This window comes from Cnephaeus nilssonii (assembly GCF_951640355.1).
Source record: "Cnephaeus nilssonii genome assembly, chromosome: 15".
In the NCBI taxonomy this organism is placed as follows: Eukaryota; Metazoa; Chordata; class Mammalia; order Chiroptera; family Vespertilionidae; genus Cnephaeus; species Cnephaeus nilssonii.
In genome coordinates this window covers 58,632,129-58,651,268 of record NC_137086.1, presented here as the reverse complement: position 1 = coordinate 58,651,268, position 19,140 = coordinate 58,632,129, and the positions used below count along the sequence as shown (strand labels likewise).

General features: G+C 50.9%; 1 long non-coding RNA gene across 1 annotated transcript; it reads right to left on the bottom strand.

Moving 5' to 3' along the window:
• Positions 1-16,167: 16,167 nt before the first annotated feature.
• LOC307111736 lies at positions 16,168-18,877 on the bottom strand. Its single transcript, XR_013814614.1, has 2 exons — positions 17,800-18,877; positions 16,168-17,016 (listed from the first exon to the last, which is right to left on the bottom strand). It is a non-coding gene; the product is annotated as an uncharacterized lncRNA (long non-coding RNA).
• Between the last annotated feature and the right edge of the window lie 263 nt (positions 18,878-19,140).

The window sequence follows — 19,140 nt, the reverse complement described above, 5'->3', positions numbered from 1 at the left end:
TTACCTATTCACCTTGCGTGTCTGCCCACGGCATTTTATTTTTGCCATAAAAACGTCGTTGTTATTGCTCTTTTTAAATGCAGTGGAATTTTTTTTTCATCTTTGGCAGTTTCTGAATTTTAAATAATGATTAGAAGCAACAGGATTATGTAATTCCTTTTTCTAAGCCTAAGCAAGTCTCACATATGTACATCAGTTTCCTATACTCTTAGTCATTTGTACAATTCCTGTACCCTCTCGGAACTTGTTACATTGGATTTTGCCTTTTTTAAACATTTGAGTCAGGTCATTGTTTTAAAACCCTCTTCACTCTGTGGATCACGAAGAGGCACGGTACGTTACAGATGGGCCTGGCACGTTCAGCCAAAAGGAGTGCACGTAGAGATCACCAAATACTCACCAGGCGTCATATCACTCGTTCCCGGTGGCTGACCCACTACTTGTCTCTGCCTTTTATTATGTCCTTCATCTCTCCTTGACTTTCCGTGGGTCCTGCTGGCTTTGTCCTGCTCTCTCCATCCCACCCAGAGGGCCCGAAGCTCCAATGTTTGAGAAACAGTCGCCGCATCACCAGCTACAGAGATGTGGCCCCACAGGTGGATTTTCACCTACTCCACCATCCTGACAGCGCTGGGGGCACGGTCAGCGCCCACCCCTTCAGGTCACTGGAGAAGCCGCACGTGTGTGTAACCTTAGAATCCATCCGGTGGAAGGCCCCGCCTCAAGGTACCCGAGGGCCACTGGATATTCACACGATTTTTTCTTTTTTGCATCTCAGTTTTGGTCCTGACTTTAGAAAGGAGGAAACAGAATCTAGGATATGATGAGTGATGTGTCCAAAATCACCCCCTTGCCACCCCAGCTTCTAGCAGGGCACCTGGCAAGCGCCCTGTCCTCAGGGATAGGAGGAGCCATGACCTCCCAGCTCCCTGGGTCCCAGGGCCCACCTCACTGTCCCAGGACAGGCCTGGCCCACGTGGGGGTCGCTGGCCGGGTGTCCTCCCCAGGCTCTTCCCGTGGGTGGTCACAAAGGGCAGGCCACTCGTGCCAGCCCGTCCCCTGGGTGGGAAGCCTCTTTCTCTCAACATTCGCCATCGGAAAAGCGTGTAAGAGTGATAACCCCGTACTGAGGGCATGTCATTACCACCAGCTGGTCTGCTTGTTTAGTCCTCACCGGCCCTGTTTGGTGTTAGTGTTATTACTGTCATTTTACACAGAAGGAAACTGAGGCACAGAGAGGTGACAGAACCAGTCCAAGGCCAGACAAAGGAAACAATGAGCCAGTGGAGAGACCGGTCTACAATGACCCCAACACGTTACCTGCCGGACTCGGAATTTCCAAACACGTTTTTGTTCTACAATCTTCAGACACAGGAATCCTCATTGGACCGGAGGACACGTGCCTTTACGTTGTGGGACGTGCCTTCGAAAATGAATCACTGTTCCCTCCTTCCTGCTGGCCCTGGCCTCAAGCTGGCCCCCACTTTGGATCTAGACAGCCTTGCAGTTAGTTCTCAGTGTGCAGGAAGGACGCAGAGGGAGTCTGCTTCCCACTCTTGCTGCCATAATTCATTTCATTTAGGAGAACATTGTGGCTTTTGAGAGAATTGTAGCCACTAGAAGAGTGAGAGGACTTCGACTGAGCTAGTGTGTGCTCCAGCTTCCACCAGCTGACCACCAGCTTCCTGGCCCAGGCTGGCAGCCCCTGGGCTCCGGCGGACACTGGCTGGAGGCCGTGTCTGAGCAGAATGGCCTGGATTGGACAGGGCTTCTCTCCAGCCAGCGTGGCGGTGAGCCCACTTCTGACACGGCGCCTTGGCTTGTGGTTCGACCTTGGCACCCACAGCAGAGAGCTGAGGCCGGAGACACGGCCAGGCATCTTCTGGGAGGCTGGCTTCGCTGCTGCCTCCAGCTTGTTCCAGGAGCAGGCCCGGCTCCGGAAATGTCCTGTCACCCGACAGGACACCTGATGCCTAAAGACTGATATGTTTGTGCCCTGGCAGGTGTGGCTCAGTTGGTTGGGCATTGTCCCATGCGTTGAGAGGTCACCTGTTTGAATCCTGGTCAGGACACATGCCTGGGTTAAGGGTTCGGTCCCCAGTGGGGCAGGCAGGAGGCAGCCAATCCATGTTTCTATCTCTGTTCCTCTCTCTCTAAATCAATAAAAACATATTTTTAAAAAATTTAAGAAATAAAAATGAAATCTATATAATTGGGAAACAGATAAAAATTAGAATGAGAAAAGGAGGGCCTAATGAAGAGCCATGGTGCTTTCTCTTCCTTTCAAACACCATCTTCCTGCCTCTCTCCGATTACGAAAAGGTTACCTGCTCAGCCAAGAAAACGTTACAAGGAAATAAAAATCCCTCATCATTTTACCCAGAGACTTAACTCCTAATTTTTAAGAATTTATTCATTTTATGCTGTGATCCGGACCTCAGGGGCATAACACCAGAGTACTGTGACCCCTGACTCATGACACACTCATCAAAAACGCGTTCCTTAGGTTCTTGACCATGACCTGTCAAAGCTCTGGGCCAGGCCTTCACCTCCTCCCGGACACACTGCTCCATTTACCTGGCTTTTTGCTCGAGTTCATGCTGCCCTCACACCTGTGCAGCCCCCTGGTGTTCCGGGGTGGAATTCCATCACTCAGGCTGTTTTCCATTGCACTGCCTTTTGGGTCCCAGAATGGACACCCATTTATCTCTTTCTGGGCAAGGGAAGGCAGCATCAGGAGAGTCACCTGTACCCCTCATTCATCTCTGGGGCTTCAGAAAAAACACCCCAGCCCAGCAGGTGTCCAGCTTGTCCTTGAGGGTCTTCCATAAGGGAAAGCTCCAGTGTCCCGTGGCCTCTGTGCTTCGCTGTGCCCAAGCCTGAAGCCGCACTCCCCCCCCCCGACACACACCCCAATTAATGAAATTCACAGGTGTTTTCAATTCTTGGTAGAAGTTTAAAAGGCTGTTTATTCACCATCGTGGACTTGAACACCTTCTCCAGGATGCACCTTTCTTTTCCTCTTGTCTCTTGTCCTGGGTTTCATCCTTCCGCTGCTCTTCCATGGCCCCTCCCTATAGTCTATGAATGTCTCTGAGCGCCAGACCAGGGTTTGGGAGGTGCTCACATCCCAGACTTCACCAGGGAGAGAGCTCAGGTCCCTCAGGAGCCAGGAGAGCTGGCTCACAGCCGGGAGGAGAGCTTGCCCTGCTCCCACTGCCCGTCTGCCGGCTTCCTCTGTCAGGCTTCCCAGCTCCCCTGCACCCCAGGCCCCAGCCGCTCCTTCCCCCCGGGGTGTGTGGGAAGGAAGTGTCGAGTTGTGCACAGAGCACATGTCTTCTCTGTTGAAAGTCTTGTGTGGTCGATAATAGAAGACTCATGTATATGAATGATTATTTAACAAATATATTTTTATTGATTTCAGAGAGGAAGGAAGAGATTGAGAGATAGAAACATCCGTGATGAGAGAAGAATCATGGATCAGCTGCCTCCTGCAAGTCCCCCATTGGGGATCGAGCCCACAACCCGGGCTCTATCGTGCCCTTGACGGGAATCGAACCTGGGACCTTTCAGTTCGCAGGCTGATGCTCTAGCCACTGAGCCAAACCAGCTAGGGCTATGAATGATTTTTTTTTTATGCTTGTTTGAGATTGATAGATATCAGGCAAATAGTAAAAGTTTCACAGCATTACTACAAATAAATGATTAAAAAAAACAAAATAAAATCAACAAAAGCAAGAAAATTCACCCAACAAACACCCCAAACACAATCCTTTTCTGTAGGGTCGGCATTTCTGCCTAACGCACCTGGCCTTTGACTCTATTCCCGCAACAGGTGCACAGGGCTCTATTTTGTTTCTTTGTTATGTACTGTCCTTGTCCCCACTTTTGTGGATGTGCCATCCTCACCTGAGGCCAGACCGGTCCTCCCTAAGCAGATGTGGCAAGGTCCGGCCAGGCACTTCCGGAAGAGCTGTGGGGAGCAGAGTTAATGCGTTGGAGGTAAGTTGTAAAGGGGAGGTGTCCAATGTCATTTGCCTTTAGGGAGTGAGTATTAAAGCATGACAGGGTGTCACTACACATCAGGGAACTGCTAAGGCAGGAAACAGTGACCCCTCTGAGGCTGGCAAGGTGTGGAGGAATGGGATCACTCCTAAAATGCTGAGTGAGAACAGCCCAGGGCTACCTTCTGAATGATGCCAGGTATATGACCTCCCTAGAATGACAAGTTATGGCAATGGAGAACAAACTAATGGGTACCGGGTTACTCAGTGGGCTGGGCACACAGGAGGAGGGTGTGGACATAAAAAGGCAACACGAGGGCCCTCATGGTCATGGAAATTTTGTATCTTGACTGTATCGAAGTCCACATGCTGGTGGTGCCAATGGGCTATACTTTTGCAAGATGTTACCATTGGGGGAAACTCAGTAAAAAGCAGTGTGGCCTCTGCATTATCCTATCTAATAAAAGAATAATATGCAAATTAACCATCTCTCCATTACACCCACAAGCCATAACCACAAGCCATGCCCACCAGCCAATCAGGAACGAGTATGGATATTAACCCAACCAAGATGGCTGTGGCCACAGAGAGAGCAGGAGGTAGGCTTGGGTTTCCCCAGTGATGGAGGAAGCCAAGCTTTCCACACACCCTGGCCAGCCCAGGCCTCTGCTTAACACTACAAAGTTTCAATTATAGAAGATAAATAAATCCCAACAAAAATGGCTGCCTCCACGGAGCGAGCAGAAGGCTTGGCTCTGCTCCAGGCTACAAAGTTTCAATTGTAGAAGATAAATAAATCTCAGATACCAGGGCCTCTGCTTGGGTTGCTGGGGGGTGTGGCCAGCCTGCAAATCACCACAGGCCCCTCACCCAGGCCACCCTATGCCCCAAGGGAACCCCCACCCTGATCCGAGACACACTTCAGGGCAAACCAGCTGGCCCCCACCCATGCACGAGGCCTCTATCCTATCTAATAAAAGAGTAATATGCAGATTGACCATCACTCCAACACACAAAATCGCTGCCCCCATGTGGTCAAAGATCCTGCCCCCATGTGGACACAAGATGGCCACCACAAGATGGCCAGCAGAGGAGGGCAGTTGGGAGGGACCAGGCCTGCAAGGGAGGGCAGTTGGAGATGATCAAACCTGCAGGGGAGGGCAGTTAGGGGTGACCAGGCCGGCAGAGGAGGGAAATTGGGGACAAACAGGCTGGCAGGGGAGCAGTTAGACATCAATCAGGCTGGCATGGGAGTGGTTAGGGGGTGATCAGGCTGGCAGGCAGAAGCCATTAGGGGCAATCAGGAAGGCAGGCAGGCGAGCAGTTGGGAGCCAGCAGTCCTGGATTGTGAGAGGGTTGTCCGACTGCCCATTTAGGCCTGATCCGGATCAGGCCTAAACGGACAGTCGGACATCCCTCGAGGGGTCCCAGATTGGAGAGGGTGCAGGCTGGGCTGAGCGACACACCCTCTGTGCACAAATTTCATGTACCAGGCCTCTAGTTTCTTATAACTACCTAGGAATCTGTAATGACCCAAACTAAAAAGTTTGATTTACAAATACTGAAACAGAGCTGGCACCTGCCGCAGCCTCCCTCACACCATACAGCCATTTTCATCTATTTTGGTTGGATTTTTTAAAGACTTCCTTATTTTTTATGTAACAGGTTTTGACTGCTAATTGTTGACTTATTGTTGACGATAATTTTAGGTAGATCCATGTCTAGTGATGCTTTCTGGCAGGTGGAATTTTAATTGCTGTGTCAGAATATTAATTTTAACGGGAGTGGCTATTTGTTCGGAATCTCTCCTTGTTTCCGTGCTGTTGCCTCTGCACCTCTGGTTCCATGTGTTTGTTTTGGAGTTTCTCGCACTGAGAGTGTTTCCAGATGTAGGGGGACCCGGCCGCACGCTTGTTCCATGTGGACTGGAAGCCCCACGTGCTTGTGGGTGGGGAGAGGGCAGGGCTTACTGACGAGGAGGCTTCACCGTGAGGTAAGCAGGCAGTGCGGGGCCTTTCATGGGTGGACCCTAAGCCTGGCCAGGCTGCCTGGGGAGGGTAGGAGGCCTCTGCCTGCTCTGTGCCTGAAGGCATGGAGGGTGGCATGAAGCCCATGGGACTCTGCACTGAGAAAGCTCTGTCTCGCCTTTGAGGGGAGAGTGTGGCACATTTCACAGCGACACCACGAGGGGATAAACAGACCCACTTCTGGGGTTGCCAGCGTTAGCAAAAAACAGACGAATAGGATACCCTGTTAAATTTGCATATCAGATGAACAATGAGTAATTTTTTAGTATAAATATGCCCATAAAATGTCTGGCACATGTTTATACCAGGGATCATTTGTTGTTTGTCTGGAATTCAAATTTAACTGGGCATTCTGCGTTTCACCTGGAGCCCCCGTGCCTCGGTGCCAGGCATTTGCTCGTCTCAGCCTCGCCACAACCTTCTCTGCTGGTCGCCGCTGTGTGAGGATCTGAGCGCGTTCCCTGAGAGGACCCAGCTCGGCCTCCCAGACCCATGAGTCTCACAGCGGATGGAGGGCAAGGCCAGGCCGGAAGGCCCCGCCCTCTCAGGCCCTTTCCCAGACCCATGTCTGTGAGCCTTGTTGTGGGTCCTTTTCTGATTGCTGTTGGCTTTAGACCTGGGACCTTAAAAGGTGGGCTTGCCAAGAAGACAGGGGCTGGCCTTTGAGACAACAGAGGAGCTTGGGGTCTCCTAGTTCAAAAGGTGGGAGGAGGGGGGCTGCTGCAAAGTCCAGCCCATGATGAGGGGGAGCCAGGGTGCAGCACCAGGCACCTTTCTTCTCCATCTCACAGCGACATACTCAGCCTTCAGGAATTCCTGGGTCCCTCGTTCAGGGCGAGGAGAGCGATGGTGGCTCTGGGGGGGCTGTGAGGCCAGAGTGACTGCCTCGTTCAGTCTGTCCAGTAGGTTCTGCTTCCTCCCCTCCCCCCACTCTTGGGCTCTGGCTACTGCCTTCTGCATATTCCCACAGTCAGATTCTTCCATGGCAGCAACATCCCTGAAATTCCCGAGGGGCTGGCCGGCCAGCCTGCTTCCTTTTCTCAGGGTAGTGGGAACAGGAGCTGTCTAGTGGGGTTAGCAGTGAGCGGGCTTTCCTAGACTCTCAGCGCCCGCTTCCTGGTGGAGCCCCTGAGCTCTGAGCCTTGTGAGCCCCCTGACTCACTTGGGCAGGGTAGGTTTTATCAGAAGCCTGACTGGCTTGGCCCCCTGCTCTCTCCAGCCCCTTGCCAGGTATGCCTGGGCAGGCTGAGCTCTGGCCCACCCTGCCTCCCCCTCCAGGGCCACTCAGGTGCAGAGGGGCGGGGAGCTGCCCAGTTGGCTTGCCTGAGGCGGCTAAAAGATCTTCGGGGATCTTGTGAGCGGGTTATTAATCACAGTCATTGTTAAAAATTATACCAACCTTCAATTAAATAAATTACATCGAAAGCAAAGGCAAGGAGTGGTACTGAACTCTAAACTCATCCCTTCGTTGTTATTTTACTGCAGAGAACTGTGCTCTGCCCTGCTGGCGGTCCACCCTTTGACCTGTGGGATATACACTGCACACGCGGTGGGGACATGCCCTGGGCGGTGTCTGTGTGAGCGTGGGAAGCTCTGTTACCACTGAACTCAGGTGCAGGAGGGGAAGGAGGCAGTAAGTGAACAATCGTGATATAACTTCAGATGTGATAAGAGATGAAAAAGAATTATACCTGGCAAGGGGCTGGACAGAGCAGGTGGCCAGGCCAACCAGGCCTCTCTGGGGTCACCGACTGTGAGTCTCCCGCACTGTGTTCAGCTCTGTGAGAGGCTGGTCCCGTGTGGCTTGCTGCGCCATCCATCATCTGAGCTCCTCTTCTTCCCCCAGCCCCACCCCCCACACTGGGCCCAGTTCCATTTCTCCACCAGCCCTGGTGAGCCTCATGCCTGCCAGTGAGCATTTCCAGCGGCCCTCCCTGGGGTGCAGGATGCTCCCCTCCCGGCTTTTCAGAGAAACACCGTAATTTGCAATGTTTTTTTTTTTTTTAAGTTCAATAACAGAACTTTTAAAGAAAGCACTGATGTGTAATATTCCTTTTCATTCATTCATTGGTGCCCAGAGATCTTCACGATCTTAGGGAAAAGAACATGTGCTACGCGCTGACAGAAGAAAGGACGCGTTTTGTCAGTTACGGGAAGGCTGCAGCATGCTTTCCCACCATGGGCAGGATAGGTTCTGTCAGGAAGACTGTAACGTGGCACGTGCTGTAAGGGCTAAGCTGTAGTTGCCTCGATGAAGGGACACTTCCCCGGCAGCTGTTGTTTTCTGCGTGGGGACAGATCCTGGCTCAGGTGGCTGTGAAGGATTGTTCTGCCCTAACTCAGGCCTGCCAAGGTCTCCCAGGATCCTACAATCACCTTACCCCTTAAGTGACCAGGGGCAGCCAGGTCTCCCCTCCCAGCTATTTCCTGGACACCCCGCTGGCTCTAGTTCTCAAGCGTTTTCTTCAAAAACCACACCCCAACCTCCCTCACTCCACCCCCCTGGTCTCCTCTCCTCTCCCCACTCTCTTCCTTTTCTCTCCCCCGCCCCTAAACATCACCACCTCCCCCACCCCAGGCTCCTGCATCCTGAATCAAGCTGCCAGCCTTCTGGTCCCTCTGCCCCACAGCGGTCAACAGGTCTCTAATGCAGAGGCACCCTGGGCCCAGTGGGGCCATGTGAGCGTCCAGTGGCACCGGGGACTCATCACGCACGTCCCACCGGGTGAAGTTGTCAGGGCTGCTGCCCAGCACCTGATCCCAGCCAGCCTGGTTCCTGGAGCTGGAGAGCCGCCTCCTGACCTGGTGCCATTCACCCCAGAGTGTCTCTGAGAGTTGTTTGCAGAAAGTTTTAGGGGGGAAATGCAGATGAAGAGAATTAAACAAAGAAGAAGAATTAACCCTCAGGGGTCTGGACCCAAGGGAGGGTCAACATGGGAGTTGCTTTTGGAATGTGATGGGGAAGACTCAAGAAGAAGGTGACTCAGGCAGGACCCATGCTATAGCTTTTGCCTGGTGGGTACAAGGCTAGGCCTGGGAGGCCATCACTGGTTACTGCCCAGGGTGGCCGAGGGTCTCCTAACCAAATGCCTGGTGTGTCCGCAACTAAACCTGGCCAGGTGGCGGGTGCAGCACCAGCAGCAAGTGATGCACTGGGGTGCTCACCCTCCAGAGTGCTGGGGCAGGCGGAGGGGCCGGTGGGCCCCGTGCTCATGGTCAGGTTCCTGGGCCGGGCAACTCCAGACATTCTGAACAGGATGGGGGGAGGGGGGCCCAAGAGACAGCGAATCGGGGACTGTTCCACGCATAGGCTGCAGCTCTCAAACTTGGCGGCCCACTCAGCGAAATCTCACAATTCTAGCTTGAGTGGGTTGGGCCTCTGGGTTTGCCTAGACACCCTGAGGCCTGGTAGGGCCGGCAGCCTTTTGGGGTGAGACTGCCAGCGGGGCCCCCAGGCTTGCTGTCCTTGTGGTGGGTGAGGGGCCACACCACCTGCTTTTGCAGATCTTGAAACAACAATGCAGAGCAGCCCCTGCCTAACCAGTGCAGTCAGTGCCACAGCAACAGGAATGGGGGAGGGCGGAGGTGGGGGAGACTGGAAACTTTTAGAATAATACAAAGTTCCTCTATTTGAAAACAAAGTTCACGTAATGTCAAAGCTGAGGTTATGGGGAGTGGGGAGGTTGGTGAGTGACTGTTCTCTGTGCCAGCGGCTGGGCAGGTGGCAGGCGCCACGGTCCTCGCTCTCTGCTGGGATCCTCGCTGTCCTCAAGCTTCGTGCCTCTTGTTCTTTTGCTGATGGCTGCGCAGTCATTGTAACACTTGGCGTGTTAGGATCTTTGAAACAAATGGTATATTCTGAAGCCGTGGGGACCAGGCCCAGTTACAAAGCAAGAAGGAGGTCGGTGGGAAATCCCACGACGCCAGGTCAGGCCCCGTCCCACTGCCAGCCGTCTGGAGCGCCTCTGCACGGTCCCTGCCCTCCTCCCCACCTCCCCATCCCCAGTCGAGTGCACAGCCCTCTCCCGGAACCAAGTGGCTTAGTCCCTGGGGACAGGAGTGCGTCCGACATCTCAGGCCACGCAGGCGGCTCTAACAAAGCCCTGGGCAGCCTCAACAAGGAGGACATGGGCTTCTCACAGTGGCTAAGAGGCAGCCACCTCCTGCTGTGTCCTCACATGACGCAGAGGGTCACCTCTGGCCTCTTCCTCTTCTTCTGAGGGACCAGCCCCATCCTGGGGCTTCACCCTCATGTCCTAATCTAAACCTAATACCCCAAACGTCCCAATCTCCCAGTCCCATCTTGGCATCTGAATTGGGGGGGGTACAACATTCACTTCATAACAGAGAAGGGCTCCTTAGGAAACACACACCCCCCCCTTCCCCATAGAGGCTGCTCTGGGCTGGGGCCCACCCCACTGGCCCCCCTGAGACTGTGGGACAGGGTGGCAGTGCCTCCCCCACCCCTGGCATGGCCCCCACCTGTGCAGCCCCTGGCCTGGTGGCCTGCGGAAGCTCAGGGAGAGGGGGCAGGCAGGTCTGCAGGAGAAAGGAGAAGGGTGGGGAGGAGGCCCTGGAGGAGCCCCGGCACCGGGGTTGTCTGGAAGACTCATCGACAGCCCTGGCCGTAGGGTCCCTGCCAGGACAGTGACCATCAGCTGGGAATGGAGGACGTCTGGGTCCCTGTGGCCAGGAAGGTCTAAGAGCGAGACATGGATAGTGAAGTCTTTGCAAAGTGGTGAGTCTGTTCTCTGCCAGGAGGGGCCAGCGACTGGAGACCCTGCCCCATCCCAGGAGAGGGATGCCATCTCTTGGAAAAAGGAGCTGGGGACCTTCCTGAGGCTACAGGATGCACAAGGAGCACCCCCTTAGGTGGGGAGTTAACCCCACTCCAGCACACCCGCCCTCGCCTACGCTGGAGGCCCGTCCTGTCCATACACTGTGCACAGCAGCCCCGCCCAGTGCTGCCCTCTAGGGACCGGGAAGGGCTGAGCGTGCCAGCCGGGGACCGACCAGTGCTTCCCAGGACCATGCTGCACACCGTCCAATCACGGCCCAGTCTCCTTGAAACTCATTTTGGAATGTTGCCGCTCGAGGCAATGCGAACAAATGGTGCTTCGGCCCTCCCAGGGGAGATGAGCGTTTCTGCTGCACAAGCATCTCAGACCAGATGGGCTCCCGGTCCATCAGCGTCTGTGTATGTGGCCCACCAAGCTCCCCTCGCGGGACAGCCGACATTGCTGAGCTGCAGTGTGAAAAGGTTACTTGTTGTTTTTTATTTCTTGCAAAAGATATTATGAAACAGAGCTTACCCCGAAACTGAAGAGTAATTCTGCGTTAGCATGCTTTTACAGGCTTCAGCTCCCGTCTGTGGGCAGTTGCAAGCATCCCCCACCTTCCCGTTCACTTATAAAGAAACCTCCTACACGGTGCTATTAAAACACAAACTTACTCATATGCTTAGTCAGGGTAGAGTGGCACTTCTTTCACATGTGCGATGAATGAGTTCTGAAGTAACAGGCCTAGAAAATGAAACTGCTCAGAAAAATATGAAAATGATTTGAAAAGGTGCCAGAAGATACTGAGTGGGTGGAGGTGGGTGGGGACGGGGCTATCAGCTCATGGGAGTTCCAAGACCTCCAGGTCATGATGGCAAAGGAATTACCTTGAGAACTGATGTGGGAATAAGCGGCCACAGTGACTATGTGGGTGTCATCAGTGCCCTGGCTTTGGGTCCCTGCTCTACTATTGATTAGCTCTGCGGCCTGGGGCAAGTTGCTTAACCAGTCTGAACCTCCGTTTCCTTGCCTGTAACATGCAGACAGTAACAGCACTTACTCCATAGGCTACCCCATTGTCCATCCCTCAGAGCTCAAAAATTCGATTAAAAGCTATCCTGGGTTTAATAGTCTCCACCTCTGATCTCTGTGTGGCTGTCTTTGTCATTTACTTAGCTATGTAACTAGTTAATGAACACTCATGGATCCACCACTCAAAATGAAAGCTATGGCTAGGACAGTAAATTATACTAGTATTTCTTTCTTTTTTTAAAATATATTTTATTTATTTTTTACAGAGAGGAAGGGAGAGGGATAGAGAGTTAGAAACATCGATGAAAGAGAAACATTGATCAGCTGCCTCCTGCACACTCCCCACTGAGGATGTGCCCACAACCATGGTACATGCCCTTGACCAGAATCGAACCTGGGACCCTTCAGTCCGAAGGCTGGCGCTCTATCCACTGAGCCAAACCGGTTAGGGCTATACTAGTATTTCTTACCATATGGTCCTCAATATCTCATTCATCCCTCCTTTCCACTTCAGAAGATAGATAGATTGATCTTTAACTTTGTAGCAATGATATACTACATGTAACTTATAGGGACTTACTTTTTTCACTTAATGTTATATTGCTGGGATCCATCCAATCTATACTTAAAAAAAGGGTAATATGCTAATTAGACCGGATGTCTTCTGGATGTCATTCCAGATCATTCCTGACAAAGCTGGGGCTGGGGGTGGGGGGAGGGGGAAGCCAGCCCAGGTCCCGGGCGCCTGCAGGCAGCTGGGGAGGAGGAAAGCCCAGGTCCCGGGTGCCAGAGGGAAGCCAGTGCTGGCAGCTGGGGAAAGGCCTACTCTTGCACGAATTTTCATGCATCGGGCCTCTAGTCTATAATAATAAAAGCGTAATATGCTAATTAGACCGGTCATTCTTCCAGAAGACCTTCTGGATGAAGCTGAGACTTCAAGGGAAGCCCAGGTCCTGGGTGCCAGAGGGAAGCCGGTGCCACCAGCCCGGGGAAGGAAGGCCTACTCTTGTATGAATTTTGTGCATCGGGCCTTTAGTGTCACTATAATTCACTTGTTCTGACTGCCGCATCACTGAGGGTGAACATGCCACACTGAAGTCAGCCACTGCCCCACCGAGGGGCATGGGGAAGGGAAGGTCCAGAGGTGTGCTAACTAGAGCAGGGCTATATAATCATACTCATGCATGTCTGCGGTTATGTAAGTGTTAGAGTTCCTCTTGGCTGTGAATCTTGAAAGGAAATCATGACAGAGACCATGAGAAAGTACAACTTTAGGAGAAAATGTCAAGGCCCTTTCTAAAGAATTTTCACCAATCCATAATGCCATGTGATTCATCTTCCCCAACACTTACCAGTGTTAGACATTTTACTTTCTGCTAATTGAGTAGGTGTAAAATGTTATCTCATTGTGATCTTGATTTGCATCTTTCTTTGTGAATTTCTTCATAAATTTATTGGGCATATATGTTTCCTCTCCCATGAAATACTTCTTGGTGTCTTTCCCTCATTATTGCCCTGGGTTGTTTGTGCTTTTAAAAAAATTGATTTGTAGAGTATTATGTATATTATTGATACTAAAGCTTTGTGGTTCATATTACAAATACCTTATTCTAGTTTCTAGCCTATGTTTTCACTTTTTAAAGGCCTCTCTTGGTGAACAAAAGTTCTTGATTTTGATATAGTTAAAATATATCAAATATATCAAATATATCAAATCATTTTATAATCAGTTTAATGTGCTTGTCTAAGAAAATCTTTAGCTAGCTAGGGTTATTTTCAAGATATAGTTTGAAGGAGATAGTCTTATTTCCCCACATGGGTAACTATTTTTTTCCCAGCTCTGTTTATTGATCAGTCTCTGCTCTCCTCACTGATTGCCTTTATCTTCTGTGATGTATGAGTCTTCTTCTGAAATCTCATTCATATTCTATGGTCATATTTTTTTTCAGTCCACAAAGCAGTACTACAGTGTTTTAATTGCTCCAACTACACAAAAGTCCAGATTTCTGGTAAGGTCAGTTCCCCTCACTTCTTTTACAGAAACAGCTGGGCTATTTTTGTTTTTGACTCTTTCAAATAAGTTTAGAATCATCTTTTCAGGTTCTATTAATGAAACGTATTTGGAATTTGATAGGAATTACACTCATTGTATAGATCACATTACAATATCAAATCATATTGTCCATAAACATGGTATATCTCTCCATTTATTTAGGTTTTCTTTAATATATCTTAATAAAGTTTGGTACTTTTCCTTTTAAAAGTCTTGCATACCTATTGCTAGATTTATTCTCAGGAAATCTATCAATTTTCTGAAACAATTATAAATGCTATCTCTTTAAGTATATTTCCTAGTTCTTGGATGCATGTAAATTTTATATATTCGCTAAAATGTATAATTTGAAGTTTTGGGGACTTTTTAAATGTCGACAATCATATCTTATGCAGATAGTATCAGTTTTACTTCCTTCATTAGGTTATTTTAAGGGTGAATTTAGGTTATGCAAACAAAACAAATAACAGTGGTTGGCAGCTAGTAAGCGCTCAATAAACATCGATGTTACTGACATTATTGTTACTACTAATTAATGGAGAAATTTAAAAAGTTGTCTTAATCAATTTCCACATGTTAAGGAAAGAAACAGCAACCTCGAATGGTTTAACAATTCAACAGAGATCCCACAGGTGCCTGGTGCCAGGACTGGGCCTGGGAAACCAGGTCTCTGGGCTACAGTCAGGTGTCCTTCTCTTCCCCGCCCCCCCCCCCCCCCCCCAGCCTCATGTCAGTGTGGCTCTGTCAGGCATACACGCCTGCCAGTGGGTGTGTCTCCACAGTGAGCTTCCCAGCACACCCACGACAAACATATATTAAATCAGCAGCATGAATTAAGCTCTTCAGTGTATTGGCCTTCCCACAATGCACACACTTGTAGCAGAGCAAACACGTCACACTGCCACTCGGATATGCAGAAAAGAGTAATGTGTTTCATTATGAGAATTCTCTATCAGGACCTCACCCTTTCCTGCTGGTGACAGCCGGGATGGAGGCGACCCTTCAACGGGCCTGCTGAAAGCAAACGTGGACTCTCTGGGTTTACCGCGCTTTCTTCTGGGTAAATACATGGTTCGTCAAATTCAGATTTCCTTCTCAAAAGGCTCCCCTGCCCCCATGTCCCAGGTTGGCAGCTGAAAGAGTCGGAGAAGTCCGGATTCTCATGCTGCGTGCTAGGGCCTCGGAACTCGCCCAGCCTGGGGACAGGGTGGTGTTGGTTGGGCGAGGGTGGACCTGGTCCTGTCTTGAAACACCCAGTCCTGGGCACTGCTGGGTCTGGAGTGCCCACTGGACCACCCCAAAGTCAGCTTGTAAAACTTTCTGGAAACCGAAAGGAAACATCTGAAGGAAACACACCTGTTGTCACACAGGAAGAAATAGCGTTTTATTGGGTGCCCACGCGGAAGAAGGCACTGAGCACGGTGGCTCTTTACTAAGGAGCTGGCAGTGGGCTGGCCTTCACGGTTAGCGTTTGGCCACCTGTGTTCTCGTGAGCACTGTCCACCCCAGACACGCACTGAGCGGCTCCTGGGGGCGGAAGGAAGAGACGCTCCTGTTGGGGGGTGAGCTGGCAGGCCCCGGGGGAAGGGTCCTTTCCGCTGAGTCCCGAAGGCTAACTGGGATTTTAGCAGAGGCTTCCAAAGAGAAAGGGAAGGGAAGAATTCTGAGAAAGCCTTGCTCATCGATTAGATTTGAAGGCCACTGGGATGGGGCTTTCAGAGACATAAAGGGATGTAAGTGAGACCCTGGAATGTAGACAGTCACTGAAGATGTTTGAGCAGAAGGTGACACAAGTAATCTTTTAGGAGGTTGTTTGGACCTGGTGTAACTGAACTGGAGCCAGGTGGTTCACTCTGGGCAAAATGAAGTGGTCAGGGCCAGAGGAATGAGACCTGCGCTCACGTGCACACGGGGAGCGCACGCAGGACATACCGTGACTGTTGCAGCAGGGTTATTGCATGTGGCATATGCCCCTCATATAGCATGACCGCTGTGTGTTTCACCTGAACACTAATGACCATGCAGTCTTGCTTTCTTGAGCTCTAACTAGGTCCCAGGTACTGTTTGTTCTCAGTCCTTCAAATGCGTTCATCACTTAATCCTTACCGCCACCCCTGAAGGAGGCCCCGTTATTCCTGTCTCATATATGGGGGCACTGGCACGTGGAGAAGTTGGGCAGCTTGCCTGAAGTCACACAGATAACCCCAGAAGTTCTCTAAGAGAACTAGCAACAGACTTCCTATAAGCAAAATTCCAGTCAGGTGTTCAAGATATAATTCTGTTCACAAAATGGAGTTCACAACATTCCAGAAGAGAGCAGTTGAGATCAGTGCTCAACAGGGGAGGGGGGGGGGCGGGGGCACCAGGCACGGCCCAGGTCACGTTCACATCAGCTGGCATTACCTCTCCTCCCTTGTTTTTGCATCAAGCTACCCTCCCCTCCCCCCACCATTACCCTTGTCTACCTAGGAGGCTATTACAATTGGGCGAATGTTTTAAAGCGACACCATCCCTTTTCCAGGCAGAGGGTTTGATCTTCCCCTTCCTCTTCCTTCTGAGAGTTTGATCCTTCAGGAATGGTTTGTTAGTTTTCTTAATCCAGTTCATAGATTCTCTTCATCTGTGCCCATTTGTTTTAAAGACCTGCCTTTGACAGTGGGAAGGATGCATACGAAGGTGCCACAGAGAGCCCACCCAGTGGGCATACGAAGGTGCCACAGAGAGCCCACCCAGTCTGTGTGTGTAACTGGCAGTTCCGTTCAATGTCGCTCACACTTAGGGCAGCTGCTGTGTCCAGATCCCGCCCTGTTCTGCCCTCAAGGAGGGAGGGACGGTCAGTGTGAGCAGGTGGCAGACACAGGAATGCTCTTCCTGTGTCTCTCCGTAGCACCAGCTTTTATTTCTCATTCAAGAATTTGAAAATATTTTGCAGATTGTCAATAGTCAAGCTTTGTGATTGTTTCTTTAAAGGGTGTTTTTGAAGGTGGAGGCCTGGCTGCTTCGTGTGGCAGTGTCCTCAGGGGCCCGGTGAACAGAGGTTTGGGGGTGAGGGTGACGTCAGTATTTCTGGGGTGTGTCTGCTGAATGGGAGCACTGTGGCATGTGCAGGTCACCTGAAATCCCTGAGGAGGAGGCAGAGCAGAGAAGAGGGGAGAGGAGAGGAGGGGAGACAGGAGAGGAAGAGGAAGGGGAAGGGGAAGGAACAAGAGCGGAGAGGAGGGGAGGGGCAGGGGGAAGAGGAGAGAGAAGGAGGGGAGAAGGCTGTAACTGTGGTTTCCTTTTTGCAAGGCAGAAACCTCGTGATTTAGATGTCTGCCAACCAATTGAAAGAGTTAAAGGAAGCCGAGTCTCAAACGAGATAACTGTCTGATAAGATAGGGGAAGACCTTCATTATCTCTTACATTATTTAATTTTTAACTTTGTAGCATAGAAAAATCTCAAAATATATAAAAATAGAGAGAATACTCTAATAAACCCCCCATATCCATCACCTGGCTTCCACAGTGATCAACTTACAGTCAATTTTGTCACATCAGTAACCCCATCTTGCCACCCTCTGGGCTTTTTAAAGAGAAAATCCCAAACACGGTATCATTTTATCTGTCAATATTTCAGGATATTTCTCTAAAATATAAGAATTCTTGTTTTTCTTAAACACAATCACAATGCTTATGATTTTAAGGAAAATCAAATCAATTCATGAAGTTTAAAGAAGAAATTCCCAGCATTCACACCCCGCCTATACCCTTGTTTTAAATGACTTGCTGTCACTTAAAGCCTGCATGGCGGCTCCAGGGAAGTGAGAGGCGCATGGGCTGAGCCCTCCGAGGGCAGGCCTCTGGATTCCGGAAGGAGTCACCCCACGCTTAGACCCAGAGTTCTGGGCATGGTTTTGTGAACGCACCTCTCTCTGGATTCCTGTCCACCGGACCCTCTTTCACACGAAGCATCCCCATTCACGGCCGCAGGAAGCCCTCAGGAGGATGAAGGCGGGACTGACAGTAGAGCCACTGTCAGAGCGGCAGCTTGAAGGGCAAGCGTGGGCCACACCAGGTCTGTGACAGCGAGCAAGAAGGGCTTCGGAGCGGAGCTGCGTCTGACCTGGGATCGCATTAGTGGATCGCTCCCCAACAGGGGAAAGCCATCTCCAGAAATGCCCGCGGTAGCTGATAGGAATTGCAAATAAGCTACCACTTGGTTAATTTTTAACAGTCAGGACTTAGGAAGTCTGTTGTTGTCATGCTCAAGCTTAACAGCGAGCCTGGTTTTTCTTAGGCCATGCACCCTTCCTCCGCCAGCGTCACGGTGCCGAACACACCGTGTCCATGGGGGTCCCAGGGTGAGTCCTGGTGTGGACGCGGAGATGGCTCTTTGCTTCCTGGGCCAGAGACTTCTGAGGCCCTTCACCAGGGTCTACAGTGAATTCCAGAGGCCAGCGCACTGTTTCAGATGAGCAGGGGGAGGTGCTCTCAGTGTCATGCGAGGACTTGCCTTCCCGCTGTGGTTACAGGGGAGCTCAGGCTGGCTGCCAGGGCAGGAGCCGGTCCTTTATACTTTAATCAAGGACATGGATGTTTTGCTCAAGTTCAGTGTCTCATAAGAGCAATTTTCTTTCCAAGGGTGTGTTGTCAGTTTCATGAATATATGCTCGGCATTTCATTAGCATTCTTCTAGCAAAACATGGTTCTGACTCATTTCTGAAATATCTGCTCTCGCCTGCAAGGTGTTTCTCAGTTTTTACAAAAATTGTGTTTTCTGCTTACCGGCAGACAAAAAGTTTAATACCACACAAATCTAAAATGGGTGTGCTGAGAAAACACACAGCACACCCATGGAGTCTGGGCTGCAACCTCCCACTGTTCTCTGGCCCATGGCCTTTGTCAAGGTTAATCCAGCTCCAGGCCAAGGTTAGCCCAGCTCCAGGCTGAGCGCTGGGAGGGAAGGAGGAGTCCAGGGCTGGTGGTAAAGTTCCCTAATATGAATATTCATCACCCAGTTTTCTCGGGTTTTAAGCCAGGATGAGGTTTAGAGAGCTTGTCAGAGGATGCTGAGCGAAGCGAAAGGGGAAATTGGAGCCACGATGGGAAGAGCTGCTTATGAATCAGAGCAGAGAGCTCTGAGCTCCAGCCTCCAGCCCTTTACACCTCATCCCTTGGACTGAATGGAGGCAGCTGGGGCCCAGCCTCTCCCTCCCCAGGGGCACCCTTTTCCGGAATGAATAAGAAAAGATGTTCTCCACCACCCC